Source organism: Rosa rugosa, chromosome 7, assembly GCF_958449725.1.
Source record: "Rosa rugosa chromosome 7, drRosRugo1.1, whole genome shotgun sequence".
Classification (NCBI taxonomy): Eukaryota; Viridiplantae; Streptophyta; class Magnoliopsida; order Rosales; family Rosaceae; genus Rosa; species Rosa rugosa.
In genome coordinates, this window is record NC_084826.1 from 17,665,322 (window position 1) to 17,679,844 (window position 14,523).

Sequence of the window (14,523 nt, forward strand, 5' to 3'; positions counted from 1 at the left end):
TAGAAGGAGGGTCCCTAGGAGTTAGGGTACAAGCCTCCGACCTTGAGCAAGGGTCATGGACGAAAGCCACCGATCATGTATGCAAGACACTCCGCAGCTTGAGCAAGAGTCACGTACGGGTACCTCCACTCCTAAGCCTCCGGGACTTTCACAAGTCAGCGGGAATCAAGCCTCACTTGCACACCACGGGTCTCGGTGGCATTCACCTTCAACGAGTCACGTACGGGTACCATTGCGCAACCCGCCCGGTACTTCAAAATTTCTGGGAACCAGGCCTCCCCAACAGCATCCTCGCTTCCCGGAGATCATCACCGGTAACTCCATCACCTCACTGCTAGCTCCCTCAGCAACTTACCAAGGGTCTCGGTGGCATTCACCTTCCCGGATCCACAAAGCTCCGTCATCTAGTCCAACACCGAGTCAACAACTCCCAGTAACAGACCTCTCTCCCGCTCTTATACATGTCATAATTGGAGCCCGGTATCCTTAACCTGGCCGGCACCCATGCCTCCTCCCGGATTCTCATCACCGACAACCTCGATCTCCTGCACTACCCGGTAACCAACAGCCTACCCGGTACCCGCTCATCAACATCTTTGCTTCCGGGATCTTCACTCGAACTTGTTGGATTCACAATACCCTGTTACCTGGACTCCTGAACGACAACAGCTCCAGGATCCCGCCTGCAGACCCACTGAGTCAGTAGCCTTTCGGGCTATATCACCTCGGGTACACACCTGTCCGGGACCTTCTGGAACCAGTCTCCCGGCCGGTAGCTTTGATTTATCCTCCCACATTGGAGGTAGACACACTCCGGGATTTAAAAAAAAAAAAGGGGGGCAGCTGGGCAGCTTATCTCGGAAGGTCCCCTTGTGCCTCATCTTGCTAGCTCCTTCCGGTAAACAAGAGCCTACCGGTACTCCCTACCCTCACTGGTACCCCCTGCATCCATCGGTACCCTGCCATGGCAACTATCATCGGTACCAGCTACCAAACCCAGATAAGTTCCGGCACCCACCGGCCCTCCTTCACCGACCCATGCTCTCTCAAGCATCACACTCGCCCGGGGTTAAAGAGAACTTCTCTGGGCACCCAAGAATCTCGGATCATCACCGGTACCTTCATCAGCAGCTCATCCCGGTAGCAGCTTCGTTTTTCGATGTCGACTTCGCTCCCCGGCAACACTTTCAGCTCCCGGCAACGGGAACTCACATCCCACCTGAGCCTCCGGTAACACCACAACCATCATCCTGGTCGCTCCCACTTACAGGATCACCGGACCCGCTCGCACCCCTCTGGGTCACTGAGAGTTTTCCCTTTCCTACTCACCTTCTTGGTCGAAGCCTCCGGTATTATCAATATCTTCTCCCGGCACTCAGAGCTTCACCTCCCGGTATCTCATCGGCATTCTCTAGCTTCCCAAAAGGTGTGAGCTCGATACTTCGCTCTCTGCGGTCTCGCCCATGTCCATGACAGTAAAAAAAAAAAAAAAAAAAAAAAGCCTTTCGGCAGCCGGGGAATTTGTTTGGACACCCACCCTCCCACCACCCATCTTGACAGTGTCACCGGTACCGTCCTCAGCCCACTATACCTCTCAGCGGTGAGATCGTAAACCCATGCATATTACAACCACCAAGAGTCCCAGAGCAGTTTCGAACACGACCCCGATCAAGAAGCCATCTTTCTGGCACTTTGGGTACTTACACACTTCCGGGACCTTTCTGACTTCTTCCCCACCGGGATCCTCATCATCATCTTGGTCACAGTTACGGATTGTGGAGTTCATGGCCCCGGCGGATATGGTTGCCTTAGTTGCCTGCCTAACCCGGTGAACAACCCCTCCATGCAAAGCTAAGTTGTCGTATACACACTTTTAATTATTATCTCAAGCAACCCATGCTTTCATTCTATGCATGGCCTATTCAATTAAGGCCACATATCAAGCAGTTATGTCCATGCAAACCTGCATGGTTCTTTATAACATGATATACTTACACATGCCCTGCAACTTTGTTCAATAACACATGCAAGATATATTCAGTTGACACCTAGCTTGTTCTATTCTTATTGACACATAAGCCTTCTATACATACTGTACCTATGTGATAAGACTAAGGCACTCAGCCTTAATTTTTTTTTTTGGCATAGACTAAGGCACTCAGCCTTAATTGAATAGCATAATTGGAATGTCACCATGCCTATGCTATATATATATATGCGTGCCTACGTCCAGACTCTATCAGAAATGGATACCCACCATGCCTTTGCAAAATCATAATTGATTAATTGTTGTTCTGCTATGTCTCTTGAACCCATGTGCCCACTGACACAAGCACTCTCTACTACACATCAATTAGTTTCTCTCGGTAACCATTATGTGCATGCACCTGTGCACGTTGCAAATAGCTACACATACTTCCTGGGCATTATAATCTACAATATCATAAGATTAACATGTGTTTAGCTTCTTGCTTGCCCTAACTTATCATATTCACCTGCTTTGCTTATTCACGCAACCTTGACTCCATAATACACGTAGACCATATGTCAAGTTACTACTTTTTAAGCATGCTGCCATGATAAAAAGTTCTACAAACACTTGACCCATGCCATGTACGAGTAATGACAGTGCCCCTTCCGGGAAGCATGATCACTTATGCTCTGCCTACATGTAAAACAATTTTACATAGATATTAATCTCTCATACCATATCAAAGTATACAAACAAAATATATGTGATTCATCAATTACCATTATCAAATTGGCTAGCATATCTCTTGACAATTCCTAGATACCAGCTATCTTACCAAATACACATGATCAAGCATATCACCGTGCAAGTGTACACATGCAAAAACAAATATCTATACACACCAGTCAAGCACATTTGCTTTAGTTATACGTGGTCTCACCACACCACACAAACACAACTTCGATTCTATATATTACTCTTAAGTTCAAACTAGAAGTTCACCTATGACTACTATTGCATGATTTCTATTACGATTGCATGATTTCTCAAACTTTATTATGCTTGATTACATAACCTTTTAATTAAGGCATATATGTACTATTTCGAACAGCACATACCATGACTGCACAAACTACGTCATGCAATTTACGTGTGGTAGCCACATTAATTGGTTACAGGCTCTGGCAAATTATCATACACTTGCTGCACTCAAACTTTACACTCCTCATAATTATATATTTTTACTAGCCACCAACGGGGCTAACATCTATTTTCTATTTTGAGGAGTCTCGATCACTCGATCCGGATATATCACTCACACATTCTAAGGTGATGCTACTCCAAAATATAGCCACCTATATTTGGACAACTATAGTTTTCTTACAATATTTGCATCACTCTCGGACGGCTCCAAGTAAGTTCTCACTTATGCTCTTCCACTTTAAATTAATGCAATGCTTTACATGCTTCAATAGCAATTACTATAGTCAAAGCATGTCTACAAAATGCATTAATTTTCGATATCATATCTATTGTGCCTATGTATTAATGTCAAACGTTAATTTAATTGACTATCAATTAAAATTGCTACATATATACATATGGCACTAAATTAGTGTCAAATACGGCACTTAAAATCCTCGCCCCGAGCGAGGTACCCTCAAGGGGGTAAGTCAAGGTCAAATGCTTGTATAAATCTCCTCCTATCATGCGAGGCTAATATCGTCATTCTACCCGGGGCCACGCCACAGGGTACCGGAAGCCAAAGCCACCGGACACCCCAACGGGGTTACGATGCTCAAAGCCATAATTCTACCCGGGGCCATGCCACCGGGTACCGGGGCCCAGGGCCACCTCTTACCCCAAAGGGGTTACATCATTCTACCCTGGGCCACGCCACCGGGTAAAGGAGGCCTACCGGCCCTCATTCAACCCCATTGGGTTAAGGAGGCTCAAGTCCTCACGTGACTCCACCGGGCCACGCTGTTCAAGCCCTCATGCTACCCTATCGGGTACTAGAGGCATCAAGCCGATGGGGTAAGCCCTCATGCTACCCTATCGGGTACGAGAGACATCAAGCCCTCATGCTACCCCATCGGGTACGAGAGGCATCAAGTCCTCATGCTACCCCATCGGGTACGAGAGGCACCAAGCCCTCATGCTACCCCATCGGGTACGAGAGGCACCAAGCCCTCATGCTACCCCATCGGGTACGAGAGGCATCAAGCCCTCATGCTACCCCATCGGGTACGAGAGGCATCAAGCCCTCATGCTACCCCATCGGGTACGAGAGGCACCAAGCCCTCATGCTACCCCATCGGGTACGAGAGGCACCAAGCCCTCATGCTACCCCATCGGGTACTAGAGGCACCAAGCCCTCATGCTACCCCATCGGGTACTAGAGGCACCAAGCCCTCATGCTACCCCATCGGGTACTAGAGGCACCAAGTCCTCATTCTACCCTTCCGGGTACCAGAGGCACCAAGTCCTCAATCTACCCTTCCGGGTATCAGAGACCCAATACCCGGCCCAAGTCCTCATTCTACCCTTCCGGGTATCAAAGGCTCAAGTCCTCAATCTACCCTTCCGGGTATCAGAGACCCAAATCCTCATTCTACCCCATCGGGAACCATAGGCTCAAGCCCTCACCTCCCGAGCATTCTCTATACTTGGGGGACTTATTCATACCACTTATCACACGTGGAGGTAGTACCCGACCGGGACTATCATTGAGCTTCACGCTCATACTTTCGTGTTATGGTCTATTAATGGAAATATTGAAATTTTTCACCTATTGTTGATCGCAATAATTAAATTTCTTTTACATCCCATTAATAAGACCATAGGACAAAACTCACACCCACTCAACATGAGCGAGCTCATCTCTTACGTTCCCGTTACACATGAGCCAAACAATCAGGTTATGGCTTATATGTTCGGGTTACGTAAGTTAGACATCCTTCCTCTAACCTATACTTGGGGGACTATCATGGTCACGCCAATCTCGCTAGTATTGTCAATGGTTACTTCGATACCGGAGCTTCATTCTTAGCCTTACCGGCTTCGTCTACCATAGCCTAAATCCAAATTCTTGTTTTACTACGTGACTTGGGGGACTCAGCGAGTAACAACACTCCCGATCCTAACACATATGTATCACGTGCATACAACATTACATATCATTATGTGTCATCGTGTTCATCACACATTTTTGCATCATATGCACTTTGTATGCTATCACAATCACATACATTTTCGACTTATACGTCGTATGTCAAACATTACATAATATGTGCATACACACATTGTGTAACATGCATCTCACATAAACATTCATGCACCTCGATGCATTTGACTCAAATGTCACTTAGATTGCCCTAGCGCAATCAATATGTATTTTGTACACTCTTATCTTATTTGCAGGTACTAGCGTGATGAGGGCCCCGTGGCACCAACATACCCGTAGAGTCTCTTCTTACTTACGGAGTTGGGGGACTAGTATGGGTATAGCGTTCAACGAGGTCATCACTCATACTTGGCGGCATCACATTTAAACTCCCCAACCAAGAAGCGCCTCTTACTCGGGGACTTGGGGGACTTGTTGATATCACTTATATTACATACCGCCAAGCATAATCAACGACCTCATAGGTGGGCCCCGCGGCATGGCTAGCCCCGCCTATGGCATGCATCCGGTAGGCCGACACCCGAGCTACGTTGCCATGGTGGAGGTCGGCCGGTATCTAGTCAGGAGGCCACCCTCCCATGCTCTCCAAGAGGCTTCAAGAGAAGCAATATATGTATTATAGTCCCATATCGAGGATATGTAAATAGAGTGGGACTTCCCTTAGCTATAAAGGGAAGTCCTCCCCTTCTTAGAAATGACGGATCCATGATCCCCACACTTGTATCACTACAAAGGTCACTTGACCTCACTCATAGTAAAATATCTAAGTGGACGTAGCCTTGCCCCAAGTGCAAGGTGAACCACTATACATCCGGTGTCATCTCTCTCTCTCCCCATCATGCTTCTTAGTTACCGTATTCTCACACAGAAACAAGTATTAATTCAAGGACATGGACAACCCAAGTTCCCCTGGCCAAATGGCACCTTGATTACTGTCACAGAAACTCTCTACGCTCCTAGGGCAAATCGCACCTATAAATAGCCAACGGATTCCATGCGAAAACGCATGTAGAGAACGGAAATGAGTTCCTTTGCAATACCTCTAATGATTGCGAACAAATGTGCATTTTAGAGAAGTTTATGTGTCTCTCTAGAGGACTCTATGTCACTATTTGAGCTATTAAATCCAATAAAGTTATGAGAGAAGATCTCTTGGATTTAGACACATATTGGCTTTGTCATGACATGATAGGTCGTCCTAGTCATGATATGATGATTCGTCTACTAAAGACTTCACATGGACATCCTTTCTCTCGAGCGAAACGAAGCATGAATCAAAAGTTGATTCCTGGACTAATTGTGACCGCCGCCACTGCCTCTGGTGCCGCCGCAGTCCACCACCAGCCTAGGGCTGGCACAGTCCCCATCCATGACGCCATGGGTGGCGCCCATCATGGTGATAGCGCCCTAGGTGATGCTGCAATGACCAACTTTGCTTCAAATAGCGTTTCAGACGCTCAAGCCCAACCAAAATCCTCATTGGTTGCTTCTACAGCCTCTCGCTCGTTTTACAAAGCCTGTTCCTTAAGGAAGTTAGGACTGAGACCGTCCTATGCAAAGAATGTAAAAATACTCATTCTGTTCTTACATAGAGTCCGTGGGGATTCTGTGGACTAGTTCAACCAACTCGCGGACGTTTAAATATCTCATGATGTTGGTTGACACGCAAACACACTAGTCACATGTTGTGCCATTGTCCACCTATAAATGTTGTTTATGCTACACTCCTAGCACATATCATATGACAATGGGCTCACTCCCCGGATCATCTTATTCCGTCAATTGGACTTGACAATGCTAGAGAGTTTACATAGAAGACTTTCAATGGTTATTGCATTGGGACTGATGTTGGACATCATATTCCCATGAACACACCTAAATGGTCTCGCGGAAACGACTACGATGGTAGTCTGGACATTGGTAATGCGCACCCATCTCCTTATATCTGCTTGGGGTGATGCAATATTGCATGCAGCTATGCTAGTTCGTCTACGACCCACCGCCACTCAATCTACCTCTGCGTTACAACTAGTGACTGAGTACAAGTATCGTACTTACGCATATTTGAATGTGCCAATTGCGCCGCCACAACGCTCTATGATGGGTCCTTACAAATGAATGGGCAACTACGTTGGATTTGAGACTCCAACAATAGTCCACCACTTAATGCCCTTGCTAGGCGATCTCCTTACTGCTAGATTTGCGGATGTCACTTTGATGAGACAATCTTCCCGTCGTTAGGGGGAGATAAGAACACGAATGTTCAGCAGGAACGACAGGAATTGTCGTGGTTTGTCCCCATTATGTCTCATCTCGATCCCTATTAAAGTGACGAGATCACACATATCTGCTGCAAATATGCTTGCAAGGAAGGACGTCCCTACGAGAGGACGTAGCGCCACCCTACACGGAGGTAAGCATGGCGCCAACGCCAAAGAGAGTGGCACTCTGGCGTTATAGGCCATGGCCCCAGCTTGGATGCGTGGGAGGCCCGTGGGTTCGAATGATACTTTAGCACATTCTAATCCTTTGATCATCAAGACTCAAAATCCGTCTCATGAGAATCTTCCATATTATAGTTATCGTTGGGGGACGCCTCAACGTCAGAACCTATTCTTGAGAATATAGAGCTCTATGAAAATTACACTAGTGTACATGAGACGTAGAAACTCCATCATAATTGATGATGTAATCGAGCATTTCGTTGGGCATGAGTTTGTTGAGTCCGATGATATTGAACCACGCTTTGTTGATGAATGAATGTCAACGTAGAGAAATTTGGCCTAAATGGAAAGATGCGATCCAGGTTAAGTTGGATTCTCTAACGAAGATGAAGGTTTTTGAGCTAGTGATGTCAACACCTCCTAACATAAAACCTACTGACTAATGGGTCTTTGTTAGAAAGCGTGGTGAGAAAAAGAGATGGTAATCTCGCCTTATGGCGCAAGGCTTCTCACAAAACGCCCTGGAATCGACTACGATGAGAAATATTCTCTCATAATGGATGTCACTGCACTCCACTACCCTGTCAATTTGGTAGTTTCCGAATAACTGATCATTCAGCTTAGAAATGTGGTCACTACGTATCTCTATGGGGATCTAGATACGGAATGTACATGAAAGTTCATGGTGAACTTCATTTACCCAAGTCAAGTGGCTCTAGACCACGGAGCACGTTTTACAAAGAGCTTGAAACGCTCACTAAAGTGACCACTTGATTGGGAAGGGATATGCCTACGCGTTTCCATAACAAGTATCGGATTCCATTGCGGTTCAAGTTGGACATGATCTTCATTGGAAGCCCTTAAAGAGTTAAGGGAAACCGCTGAACACTTGAAATCCGAGTTTGAGATGAAGGATTTTGGGAGAACATGATTATGTCTCGGTTCGGAACTTGAGTATCGTGTTGATAGATGCTTAGGCATTTTGACAAGGTCAAGCCTTCAAGCACCCCCATGATCGTCCGTAGTCTTGATCCTAAAAAGGATCCTCTTCGTCCAAAGGATGATGACGAAGACGTGTTAAAGGCAGAAGTGCCTTACTTAAGTACAATAGGCGCATTATTGTACTTAGCTCAATGCACAAGACCGAACATCTCATTTGCAGTGAACTTGTTATCTAAGGTATAGCTCTGCGCCAACGCGACGCATTGGATAGGTGTAAAAGATATCTTTCGATACTTGAGATGTACGATTGATATGAGCTTGTTCTATCCCTACAGAGAGATGATGGATTCAAACCCATCACACACCAGGAACGCCGCCAACACTGGCCTGCGTCCACTATCCCTATCCCAAAACGACATGTGTTTTGGAAGGTTTTGCTGATATTGGGTATCTCTCTGACCCACACAAAGGTTATTCCCAAACTAATTAAGTGTTCACCTTGGGTAAAGATCGTGATATCTTGGAGGTCTACAAAGTAGACCCTAGTCGCTATATCTTCGAACAGTGCAGAGATTATTGCTCTTCACGAAGTGGTTCGTGAATGTATATGGATTGGATCCATAATTACGCATGTTCGAACAATTGTGGTTTGAAGTCTACCACGGATGCGCCTACGAGCATTTAGGATAATGCTGCTTATTTTGAATAAGTGAAGCAAGGCTACATCAAAAGCGATAACACCAAGCATAATCAGCAACAACAGACTCTCCTCAAGATCAAAGTGAACTAGGTTCGATCTGAGGACAGTGTGGTAGACTTGCTTACTAAGTCATTGCCTAAATTCCACTTTCGAGAAATGTGTTGGTAGCATCGTTTGCGGGAGTTATCCGAACTCCCATGACTGTAGTCATTAGGGGGAGATGTCTACACGTATGGTCTCGAAACGTGAAGGGTGTGTTGTGCTCTTTTTCCCCTTCGATCGAGGTTATTTTTGTCCCACTGAGTTTTTGTTACTCGGCAAGGTTTTTAATGAGGCAACAAGAGGAGCACCACGTTTGGGCGACACAAGGGGGAGTGTTCAAGTAAATCCAGAATATGTGTCTGATCCAAACTTTAGGTTACTTGACCTAGTTGTAATAGGGTTTTGAATTAGAGATATTTTTGGAGATATTCATAGATATCTGATTAATTGTACGATTATCTTTCCTTGTACAACTCTGATTCTATGTCTTGTAATCCTCTATATAAAGAGGTATCTATTATCAATGAAAGTACGACTCAATTCTCTCCCAACTTTACTTTTCCTAAAACAATTTACAATTTTTTTTGCTTTAAATAGATTGTAGGCGTATCGCGTAGTGCCATAAAATTTGTACAAATCTCATCTATGTGATAGTGTTACAGAATTAAACATGGAATTAATTGAATTGAATTGATCGGTTTCAACTTTCAAGGTTGATTACAGACAATACTCTGGTGACAAATGAGACACGAGGTGTCTCATTTCATACATAATTGTTACTCTAGCTCCGAGGGTGTTTTTTCTTTGAAGTTGGACATGAGTAAAGCATATGATCGGATGGAATGGAATTTCCTGGAAGCGGTGCTCTACAGGTTAGGTTTTGATGAGAATTGGATTGGAATTATCATGAAATGTGTCACTACGGTGGGGTATTCTTTTTTTATTAATGGTCAACCGAGAGGTTATCTAACTCCCACCAGAGGACTTCGACAAGGGGACCCCTTGTCACCATATTTATTTTTATTATGTGCTGAGGTTTTCTCTACTCTACTGGGACGTAAAGTTAATAATGGTGAGCTATAGGGGATCAAAATTTGTGAGGGTGCTCCGGCAATTCACCATCTTCTCTTTGCTGATGATAGTCTTCTTTTTGGGAAGGCCACTCTAAGAGAATGTCAACATATACAATCTGTTTTGAATGCTTATGAGTTGGCATCTGGTCAACATATTAACTTTGCTAAAAGCAGCATTGTGTTCAATAAGAGAGTTCCTGAGGCTGATAAGCTTTCTTTGGCAAGTTTTTTTGGTGTGACTATTGAAGTCAAGCATGAGAAATATCTGGGACTTCCTACTTATTTGGGGAGGTACCGGACTGAGTCTTTTGCTTATATAAAAGAACGCTTGAGTAAGAAACTAGTTGTTTGGCAAGGTAAGCTCTTGAGTGGAGATTGTAAAGATTTGTTGGTTAGGGTGGTAGCGCAGGCTCTACCATCCTATGCTATAAGTTGTTTTTTACTTCCAAAAAAATTCTGTGATGATCTACATCAAATGTGCGCTAAGTTTTGGTGGGGCAGCAAACCCAATGAAAGAAAAATTCATTGGATGTCATGGGAGCGTCTTTGTCGCTCCAAAGAGGAGGGTGGAATGAGTTTTAGAGATTTGTATGCTCATAATCTAGCCTTGCTTGCCAAGCAAGGATGGAGACTGATACGGTATACGGGTTCTTTAGTAAGTCGGTTATTTAAAGCTCGTTATTTTCCACACTCTTCCTTTTTAAATGCTACTACACCTACTCATGCTTCTGCTTGCTGGAGAGGAATATTTGCTGCTAAATCAGTGTTACAAGGGGGTCTTAGATGGCAGGTTGGAGACGGTACTTCTATTTGGATTTGGGATGATCCCTGGATCCCAAGGCCGAATCTGTTTCATCCAGTAAGGTATGGTCCTTCTCCTCTGGTGTTAGTTAGCGATCTGATGGTTGATGGTCATTGGAACAAAGAGCTTATTTTTGACAATTTTCCTGATGATGAAGCTTTACTCATTTGCTCTATTCTGCTTAGTAGAAGCGTTGTTCCGGATAGACTAATTTGGCATTTTGATAAGATAGGTCTGTTTACTACAAAGAGTGCATATAAAATTGCATTTGCCTCACTACATCATGTGCTCACTAGTGGCTCTTCCTCTAATTCCAATCCGAGTCATTGGAAGATTATTTGGGCAGCTCCTATCCCTGGAAAGGTTAAGATACATGTTTGGAAAGTTTGTGCTTCTATACTCCCAACTGCCTCTCAACTCAGAAGTAGAAGAGTCCCAGTTGGGGATGGTTGTTTGTTCTGTAACTCGGAAGAAGAAACCCCATCTCATGTTAATAGGGAGTGTTGTTTTGTGCGTGATGTCATTGGATTGGCACCAGATTTGCTTCCGGTTTTGCATACTCCACCAAGCTCTTTGCTGGATTGGCTTGCTCTATGCTATACTCTAGTCACACCTAGTGCTTTTGCTCTATTGCTGATGTTGTTGTGGGGGGTGTGGAAAGAGAGAAACCAGCGACTTTGGGTTGGCAAGGCAAGGACAGTGCAACAGGTTTTTTGTCATACTAATTCTCTATTGCATTCATTTGTGGTAGCCAGACAAAGTGTGACACCTAGATTTGGGAGGCAGGTTAAGCCGTGGTGTCCTCCTGCTGCAGGATGGCTTAAGGTGAATATCGATGGTGCCTTTGATCAAGGCACACGTCGGGGAGGGTTAGGGATAGTAGTAAGAGATGCTGATAGCACGGTGGTGGCAGGTGCTTGCATGTGGTCAGTGTTCTGATGTGTTGCAGCCAATAGTAGTGGAGGCCTTGGCAAGTAGATTAGCTTGCAAACTAGTGGAGGATAATTCTCTAGCTCCAGTTATTTTTGAATCAGACTGTCTGCAGTTGGTTCAAGCTATCCAAACTGATGGGGATGATACCTCGCAATTGGGTAGAATTGTTGATGACATTTCTTTGTCTATTTCTTCGTTTGCTGGCTAAGTATGCTTTGGCTTCAGGATTGCAGGTTTCTTGGAGTGGGCATGTCCCTCCAGAACTTAGCAATTTTTTTTGTAACAATTAGCATTTCTCAATGAAATATGACGTCCTCTCTTTCAAAAAAAAAAAAAAAAAACTTTCAAGGTTGATGCCATGTAATTGATGTTAACTGTACGGCTTCTCGGCGGCACTAACGTTACCTGCTGGGGCCTTGAGTTTGGGCTTTTGATCTTTGAGCTGCTGGGCTTTCAATTTGGACTAGGGCTTTGGCCCTTGGTCAAACCCTATGTTTTTAGCTTTTTTGTCTAATTATAATAAATTTTCCTTGTATTAGGAACCTAGAGTACTGTCTTCGGCGTAATACCGATAGAGGATCCCCGCTACCTCTACCTATTTGAATGTGTAATGAGTATGTCTATTTCTATGTACCACTATAGGTATTACTACTATCTTCTTGTCTGCCTATAAATGGCAGCGGAAGGGTATATAACGGTCTATTCTGACTTGTGATGAATATATTGTTTCACCTTAGCGGTTTGAATTAAAAAAAAAAGTGTAATTGATGTTAACTATAGTTCTCCTTTTATTTATTTATTTATTTATTTTGAGAATTTTCTTATTTACCCTAATTCTAGGGACTTTTTTCCCCCTTATACCACTCACTTTTTTTTTTTTTTTTCCATTTACCCATAAAGACTAATAAGGTCTTTCCCTAATACCCAAATAAGTTTTTTTGTTGTTTTGTTTTTTGTTTATTTTTGAGACTATTTTGCTCTCTCCCCTTTGTTACATACTTACATAGAGAGAGAAAATGGAAGAAAAAAAAGCCATAGGAGACTTCGCCAGAGTTCTGTCATCGACAGTCAGAATCCGGTCGTCGGCCACCGAAATCCGGTCAACCGCCGTCAGACTTCTCTGAAAACCTTGCCGGAGGTCCCCAAAGAGGTCGTTGGAGATCTCATAAGTTGCCAGAGAGGTTTATTGCCCCCCCCCCCCCCCAATAAATCTTTACCGCCCCCAATAACCTTTATTGGGAGGCAATAAACCTTTAGGTCGCCGTAATGAGTATTAATCTCCATAAAATTAGACAAATAAAACTTTGGTTAAAGAAAAAAAATGAGGAAATTACATCAATTCAAAACTTTTATTTGGGGGCAATAAATGTTAGAAAATTACCCCCCCCCTAAAAAAAATGTTTTATTAGGAGAAAATAAAACTTTTTTTTTTCCTTATAGGCCTTTCTGCCCCTATTCTACCAAAAAAAAAAAAATGAAGCCAAAACAACGCCGTCGCGAGCTCCGACCCAGAGCAAAGCTTAATGGTAATATAACTCCATTGTCATGTCATTCCCATCGCCATGACATACTTAAGTTATAGGTCATCGTTCAAGCGAGGAGCTAGTAGATGTTTTAACATTCAAGATCTTCAAATCATAACTTTTCAAAAAGTTTTTCCAAGAGATTTCGAATCAAAGGCATCGCATATCTTCAAATTGGTTCACTTCAATTGGGTTCAGAATATCAATTCAGAAGACAAATCAAAAGCACTGAAACTAGTCAAGCTAATTTTTTCAGTTGGACTCAAACATAAAATGCATTACTTCCATCAAATCATAACAATGATCTCCAAAAAGTCTTATAGTAACATTGATTTGGCTCCTGCTGGTGCATGCCTTTCAACATCAAAGTCGCAATAGTCATGACCGATCATCTTTCTCTGTCAACTTTAGAAAATATTTCAGATCTAGATTGGCGTTTGTTCTCATATACTTCACCATCGTGACTTCAACAAGAAAAGCACCTAACTCTCATATACGCTGGTGAAGATTCTCGGATTCAAAACCGGAGACAAGAGAATCATCGGACGTATTTAAGTTGTTATAATTTCTACTTTTATATTTAATACATGTGGTTGAGATGCATTTGTCACTCACAGTCCCTTAAAATTGTCTCTTAGGTGAGCAAATCTGTTCATAAGTAAAGGTGCTAATCATGAATGCCAAAATTAACCAATATTTCGTTCTCTCAATCAAATATTTTCTACAGAATTTGGGAATGAGGCCCATTGTCCGGCCCGCATAAATTACTGGCCCGTTGGGCCTACAGCTTATTTCGCAATACCAGGTCGATAACAACATCACCCACAGCCTCTCAAAAAAATCCATGCCGTGAGATCCCGAGAGCCAACTATCCTCTCTGTGATCATACGCTTCTCCACGTCTGC